Source organism: Dreissena polymorpha, chromosome 1 (assembly GCF_020536995.1).
Source record: "Dreissena polymorpha isolate Duluth1 chromosome 1, UMN_Dpol_1.0, whole genome shotgun sequence".
NCBI classification, from domain to species: domain Eukaryota; kingdom Metazoa; phylum Mollusca; class Bivalvia; order Myida; family Dreissenidae; genus Dreissena; species Dreissena polymorpha.
Genome location: NC_068355.1, coordinates 204096255 through 204105046, shown reverse-complemented (window position 1 = coordinate 204105046; position 8792 = coordinate 204096255). Strand labels below are relative to the sequence as shown.

Here is an 8792-nt window from a genome sequence, read left to right as displayed (position 1 = left end):
GAAAACGTATAACCACAATTATAAAAACTGCATGCCATGTAAAAAGTGTTTAGTTTTAAGATTGCATTATTGAATACATGAACTTGTTAGCAGGTGTTCATTTAACAGTATTAAACGACGAAAGATATTTCTAATGCGAGTCAAAGTCGTTAAATATTAAAAATGTTAACTAATTGCTTCACGAAAATAATCTGCTGAGACATCACAGATAGAAACATTATAATAATAAAACATGAATATTGTAATTGAAGTGAAGGCCCGTTTAAGCATCTGGCGCGAGTTTCATTACTTATCATATTACAATGCATATCAAATGATATACAATTATACATGTATGCTGTATGTAAGCGATCATTTGAGGAGTTCACATATATATTTAAAGGCTTATTCAAAACATGTTATCGGAAGATGCGCGTCTTCATTTCGTTCTCTTATTATGCTGCCCGTGCAATTTACGTGGTTTTAGTCGCTTGGTCATGGCGGTTTAATCCAAAAGTGCGTTTATGGGTGAACAACAAGGAACGCGGCTGTCGTTAACAAAAATGCTAATTGTTTTCGTCACACTTTAATATAGTTAAAAAAAATCAACACTTACATATCAAAAGAGGTGATTTCTGCCCAATGTATGCTTAATTGAAAGCTTTTTTATCTATGCTTTGTACTGAAAATTAAAGCCAATTTTAAACGAACTTTTTTACTGTGACAAGATTGACGGTAGAAGGCAGTGAATGACATCTTGCTTAAAACTTGTTTTAAATCGTCATTCTGTCTTATGCTTTCCAATGTTCACATTATAATGTACCAGCTACTGCGGTAAAATTATTGTTCCGTTAACTTAAATTGTATGAAGTATACTAGATGCAGCTACTATAATTAGATTTTGGGTTATCATAATCAAGTCTTAGCCTGGATAGTTGCAGTGATTAGATATTTTTAGTACATGAGAGTCAGTCAGATGAGATTGTATGTATTTTACTTATTTTATGTTGTTTTATTTCAGTTTTTTTTGTATAACGCTCTTTGTGATATGATTATTATTATTAATATAATTATTCAATTTGTAACAATACGTGTATCGCTTATATATGACGATTAAATGCTTGACGGAATAAGAAGGTCCGGAAGGTCGAGAAAATAAGTATTTTTCAAAAGAAACTATGTTCGAATGATTATGTGACTTAGTAACTTCCGTTTTTTTGTTAATCTCAATATGATGTTAATATTACCATTGAGCTTTGTAGAATTATTTTTTTGAATATTTTGAATACATCATTTTATTGCATTTTAGTGGTAATCTTCAAAATATGCCTAAATATATATGAACAAGTCCATCAAAAGAAACCTTCACATGCAAGGAATTTGAAGGAAAGTCCATGTATTAACATATTGTATGTTGTCTTATTACAGAAAAATATAAAAGCTTAAACTCGAAAAAGTAATTACTCCAACATGGCAGGGTGTGTATTTCAAAACATATTTTGTCAAGTCTGATTGATGATAAAATTCAACTTTTTGTAAACATAACACATTTTAAAGGGACCGTCAATCGAGATTGACGAAAAAAGAAAAGTTCTAAAATACCGTTTTTTACAATTATTAGTTTATATTGATTACAATATCACGACTGGTATATCACATTACTTGAAAAAAGTTGTTAAGTTTTCATATGTTCAGTATATTCGGTAATAAATTGTACTGGGTACCAGGTAACTACCAGTTAACTATAAATAACGCAAGTAGATTGGTCATCATCGTCACGTGGTAAACCCAGGAATGCAAATCGTGCATGCGTAGTGAATTGTATATATTCTATTTATAACATGATCTACTTATGTTGTTTATAGTCTGAATATCGTTATGTCACCTATTTTCGCGATGTACTTTCGATTTCACATCGCGAAATTTTATTACCGAATATACTGAAAAAATGAACGTTTTTCAAGTTATGTTATATACCAGTCGTGATATTTTAATCAATATAAACTAATAAATGTAAAAAAATACGGTATTTTAGAGCTTTTTTTTCGTCAATCGCGGTTGACGGTCCCTTAAATATTTATTTGTAGATAATATTCCAAAAAGCAATTTCGTTTTAAATAATTGTATGAATTAAAATTGTTTTGAACGTTAAAGCAAAGCATTTGAAGAACTAATTGTGTTTATTATTACTGTTTATATTTACTCCAAAGTCTGAATTTGAGGGAGTTTAAATGAGGAATAGCAAACAGAGGCATTTGAGAGATATGTCCGATGATTTCATGGTAAAAAGCGTTTCTCATGTGCGAAATTCCATCAAGTAATTGTTTTTCTTTACATCTATGTACTTTTTCATGTTTATTGATAATATTTAAGAAATTTTAGAAGTCCGTCGATCACATCTCCGAGAGAAATATACCGATCTTTGCGGGCTTCTTTTCTCGTATGTAGCCTTGTTCAAAACGTATTGTAAAAGTTATATATTAAAATGCTGCTTTTACACATTTGTTCACGTTAGAATGTACCGGCAACTGCGGTAAAATTATTTTTCCGTGAAGCAAAATTGTATGAAGTATACTAGATGCAGCTACTTTAATCATATTTTGGGTCATCATAATCAAGTCTAACCATGGATAGTTGCACTGATTAGATATGTTCAGTACATAAGAGTCAGTTAGATGATATTGTATGTATTTCTGCACGTTCGTTCTTATCGAAAATAATGAACATAGTTTCAACTATGATCAACTATGATCATTTGTTCGTCCATCTTTCCGTAACCTTTCACATCCATCAGCGCACTTGCTTAAGAACAAAAAGAACATTTGAAACAAACATTTCAAACATTTGCGTAATGTCGCAATATTGAGCTTTAATTGATTCACGGGTTTCAAATAATTTAACAAATTCATAAACCCCAAAAACGTTTACAACGTATCACACTTAATTAAAAGTAATGCTTTAATGTTTTCAGATGCACTGATTATACCTTTTGGTGTTGCTTTTGCAATTACTCGACTGACATATGGTAAGGCTATGCAGCGTTATGTTATATTAACATGTTTATTTTAATACTTAAATATTCAGAAATATGCATATTTTGCGTGGGTTCTCCTCACATAAAATTTCGTTTCAAAACTATGAATATTTTATTTTACATTTTATTGTTTAAAAATAGCGGAGGAACCTTCCGAAGCTCTGTTCCGTAAAATGATGTGTTATTTATAAAATCGGTCATGTTAGGGGTTCGAGTATATAACATTTTAATGTAAAGTAACAAGGGATTTTTATTTCAGGTTTGGTAGAGGTCTACACGACATTATGCCCCCTCGAAAATTACATCGCGATAATTTTGGCCACGAAGGGTGGTATAGCATTGCTCATGTTTTGGGCACCGTTGGTGGTCTTCCGATGTTTTGACATGGTTGAACGTGCCAGTATCAACCCTTGTTTCGAAATATATGTATATGCATTTACGTTGACAGAGTTTGTGTTACTTGTTTCGGGTAAGCAAAAAAGTTTGTTGTACAGATTGTAAATTCATCTGAATAAAGAAGCCATTTATCAATCATAATATTAAAAAATATAACATTAATAACAAAAGATAAAAATACATTTGAATTTGAAGATATGGATGACAACTTCACATGTAAATAGTTATATACATAACAGTGACTAATTTCCTGTAAATGCTATACTTTTATTTCAGGAATTGTTTGGTGTTTAGGAGACTATAGAGACATGAAGTCAACCTGCCATTTAACCGATCCAAACTGGAGCGTACACTTTGCAAACTTCGTCATCTCCCAGACTATTATAGACAGTATAACATGGATTGGAACAATATTTGCACTTTGTTTCTGTATGTTTGACAGTCGTTTCTAAAGGTATAACGACACGAATAAGCCTTAAGCACAAGCCAGCGATATTAAAGAACATTTTTCTGGAGTGCGATTACTTATCCTGGAATTTCAAAGCATCAACGATCAAACTGGTGACATTATTCATTATTAAATTTAAAATAATTTTTAATATGTTAAAATTAAGTAAAGTTAGACCAGTTGGATGGCATAATCTATGTAAATGAAGCACAAGAGAATGAAGTGGTTATTTCTATTGTGTAGTATTTATGGTATCTATGGCTATCCGAATTGTTTTGTATAAATTTGATAAACACTTTACTAAGACATTTTGAGAGTTTTATGCCGGTGAATTCTTTTGTTACTGTAACCTGGAATATACTATTTAGTGGTATATTATAGACAGTAAAAATAATGTCCATGGTTTAAACAATGAAGTACATTTAAACTGACTAAATTTCACATACTGAATTAACTTATTTAAAAGTCATCGGTTGTGCATTCCATTAATAAAAATTGATTATAATTGTTGTCATGTTCCTGAATTGAAAAACTCTTTAGACGATTTTGTCGTCTCGGAGTCAAAAGTTTATAGTGAGTTAACATGTTGTTTGAATAAGGAAAATGTCTTATGTAAGTGTTGTTGTTGCAATTGGTTTATTGGTACATGTTGTAAAGACACCGCACGCAAGAAGTTGTTGCAGTTTTTCTTTGTTTATATAAATAACATATTTCAAAGTCGTACTATCTCGGCGTTGTCCATTGCAATAAAGTACACATTTTCAGGATCAGTTGAAGTGTTTAAAACTTGAATATGTAGCGCGAGGCCGAGTTCCCGAGGCCGCCACCGAGCGCTATGTGTGCGACCTCACAATCCCGATGTGCTTTCCGAAGCTCTCGGAATGTCAATTACAAACAAGGGACAAGATTGTCACAAAACCAGGTTTTAAATTTGAAAAAAAGCCTGATAAAGGGAGACAATTGAAAATGTGTATTGTTACTGATTATTCCTAGTTACCCTTTGTGTGTCAAATTCAATCTATTTTTAGTCGTTGCGAGCTTGATTTTAATTTGAAAAAAAAGTCTGATAAAGGGAGACAATTCAGAATGTGCTATGTTACTGATTGTTCCTAGTTAACCCCATTGTGTCAAATGCAATCTATTTTTAGTCGTGACGACTTTGACCTTGGAGATATCGACGTAATTCTTTTGCATGACACACCGTCCAATGATTGTAAACAAATGTTCCCAGTCATTTTAAAATCTCACAATGAATGACATAGTTGTTGCCCGGACAAGATAATTTATGTCCATGTTTGACCTTTGAACTCAAAATGTGACCCGTTGCAGATTTCGACGAAATTCTTTCGCAAGACACACCGTCCAAAGATGGTGAACAAATGTGTCAAATAATTTTAAAATCTTACTATGAACGACGTGGTAATGACCCGGACTAGCTTGTTCCGCCCGAAAGCCCGCACGCCCGCCCGCCCGCCCGCCGACATTCACCAATCAAATAACCAGTTTTTTCCTTCAGAAAACCTGGTGAAAAAACAATTCAATATAATTAATTTTCCTTAGACTGCATGCCTTATGATTATGAATTAAAATAATGAAGTCGCAACGAATATGTAGAATGCGAAAAAAATGGGACTTTGCCTTCAACTCTACAGCCCGGGCAGCACCGTTTAAAGTCAACGTTATTACCCAAATGCTCCAGAGAACAGTTCTTTAAATTACCGTTCCCTTTCTTCAGATGTTGCCGCGCTCGCTTCGCAAGAAAAGTGACCAACTGACCAATTTGCATGCCTTTATAATATATATATATAATATATATAAATATATATATAAATAAATAAATATATAACAAAGTCTCTATTAGCCTTGTTGTATTTAAACAAAAACGCTGTATTATTTTTTGCCGAAGCTTTCGACCTCATGGTCTTCATCAGCGGCCATTTTTTATTTTCAGATGTTTTATTATATATATATATATATATATATATATATATATATATATATATTTGTGGTTTCAAACATGGAGTAAATTTTGAGAATTGGTGCTATGCTATTGCTGTGTTTTGCTCGCGAAAATTTAACTAGCGAACTGCGAGGAGTGGGGGCTATTAGCGAAGGGGTGATGGACACATTTATCAAACTCGCGATAAAAATCATTTGAGACGTTGGGCGGCTTATTTTGATGTATTGTTAGCCCAAACTCAACACTGATTGCGCTCGAAAATAAAGTGTTAATAAGTAACACTTGTATCAAGAATTTAATTTGTAGTTTAAAACTTGTCGTATTTGCTTTAGGCCTCTCCAAATTGATCTGCTGGTCGTCGGATTTGCCGCACCTATTTTTTCAAAATGGATTTTTTTTTATCTTTTTACCGCACGCACTCATGTGTGTTTCCTTCAGTAACCATAGCGCATGAATTGTTTTTAATTTGTGAAAGAAAAAAACTAAACAAAAACGCGATCTATCAGAAACGATTTTAACACTGAATACGAATGACAAATATAGTATTTCGTTACCTTTTTAATCGATAACTGCAGACGCTAAAAAGTTCGTTCGAGACGACCAGAAAAGATGGCTTCCTGCGCGAGCAGTACATGTTTCGCTGTCGTTACCGTTTTAACAAATTGCGGTGAAAAGTTGCTGAAGCCAACCCTTAAAATATAAACACATCTTCTACGTTCTTTGACTTATTTGAATATGTTTGTTTACGTTCGTACATACATCTATCAGCAGATACCGTTGACGCATGTTCAATTTCAAACAACATCGGGAAACATGACGTAAGTATTTTTTACACTTTTTCTTCATTAAATGGGCATATGGACGGTATTTCCCTATATGTAGAGAAATTTTTCCTATAACACAATTTTAAGTGAACAAAAAATAAACATAAAATCATTAAATGCTGGATCTAAAAGTTTCACAGGGACAACGTTTTATAATTTTAAAAATACATGGTTGACGGCACATGTTTAACAGCAAGGGTCGTGTATTTCACAACCATCAAATAAGTTCTTTGTAATGTATAAATTTATTTCAGAAAAATACAATACCGTACTAGCAATCGATAGGCCCCTTTTAAAATAAGGTAGCGACAATGAATTATATGCATGACCTTTGTCCGACTGTCTGTCATTATCATTTTGATGATTGTCCCTCGTCAAGTGCTATTGCAACATGGTACACCTTTTCACAGCTTGCAACATGGTATACCTTTTCACAGCTTTCATTGTATAAAACTTCAAACAAATATAAGCAGCAGTAGGTAAAAATGTGTCCCTCACTTCAATAATATGGTTTACATAAGGTCATATGCAACTTACTCCTATAAATATGAGGTCAATATATATTCTTTGTATAAGAATTGATTCAAATGTAAAATATAGCTGTTTAAGCCTGTATTGCTTGATAATGCAATATTTTTCTATCGAAATGCGATTTTTTTTATTCTTCGCTCTTTTCTCGCTAGAGAATTTTCCTGTTTCATAAATTATTTTTTTTCGCTCGCCTCTTCAACTTTTTTCGAAACAAATCCGTAGACCAACAAATCAATTTGGAGTGCCCTTATGAGAAATTAATATTATTAGTAATAATTTACGTCACCAACGATGCCACTACTTCCAACAGAGGCAATTTGTAGTGAAGAAAACAATGTATTAAACTCATTTTATAAATAAACATCAACTATATAGTAGTTTTTAAAAATAAAATAATTAAATTTAGTAGTATGTGTGCAGTTGCTTTAAAGTTGCGCGGCACGGTTCGTTAACACAGACAGACAGACAGACAGACAGACAGTTTATTTCAATCCAATAAGGCATTTAAGCCCACGAGGACATATATACAATACAAGTGTTGACGAACAGTGAAGACTAGAATTTTTAACAAAAGTTGTAGTTGTATGTTTCCAACATTTGGAGAAGATCTCTTTGAGAACAATATTTCAAAAAGATAATTCTGGAACGTTTTCTAAGCATTTAACCAATCTATTTTAAACTATTATACAATATGTTCTTATCTTAGAGGTTTTTCAATCAACTACTTTGGGTAGTATAGCTGCCTATATTTATTTTTGTGCTTGTACCGATTACTAGATGATATTCTATTAACAATTTAGAAACATAGAAATTGGTTTTTAAAATATAGCATACATTTATCCTGATTTGTTTCGTACTATCAAATATCATCATATAAGAATGATAGTATGTTGTTTAAAAGAAGCCTTTTAGGGCTGTATTCTAAACATATGCATCGATTTAACAAACAATGACAAAAGAGTAGTTATATATACACATTTACATAAATATGCCATATTACACCACTTTATCCTGCATTAAATGGTTTCTCTACATCGGCCTCTTCGGATATGTTTATAAATTTAGTTCAATTTTACTATTACGAAAAACAAGTAAAATAACCAATCGCAAAGAAACCTTTAAATACAAAAATATAATATAGTTTAATCATTTAACTTGTATGAATTATATATCTATCACAGATGGTATTTTAACATCTATGGAATTAACATTAAGAGTGCCATAGATATATATGCCTTACCGAAACGAAAATGTAAGACTGATATCATAGGCAACTGCTATCACTAACATCTGTGCTTAACAATTTATAACCACTTTTCATATATTTGTCTTACCGAAAGAAACATGTAAGACAAATATTGTGGAAACTAGACTTATAATTACACGTTATAATTTATTAATTGTAAGATCTTGAACTACATTATGATTTAACGAGTAAGACAGACATTATAGATGTTTTTGTCATATCTATTCATACGATAGAACGCGTATATGGTGTGATATTAACATAAACAGCAGAATTAACTTTGCTTTAAAATTTCAGATTAGTTCACTACGATACTTTAAAGTTGAACAGAACAACGCTATTATAGCCTGGTAAATATAATAATACAAAGGGTA

General features: G+C 32.0%; 1 long non-coding RNA gene across 1 annotated transcript; it reads left to right on the top strand.

Annotated features, from left to right (window-relative positions):
• The first annotated feature begins 895 nt into the window (after positions 1 to 895).
• On the top strand, positions 896 to 4580 carry LOC127867860 (uncharacterized). Its single transcript, XR_008043758.1, has 4 exons — positions 896 to 963; positions 2951 to 3004; positions 3273 to 3482; positions 3686 to 4580. It is a non-coding gene; the product is annotated as an uncharacterized LOC127867860 (long non-coding RNA).
• Positions 4581 to 8792: the final 4212 nt, after the last annotated feature.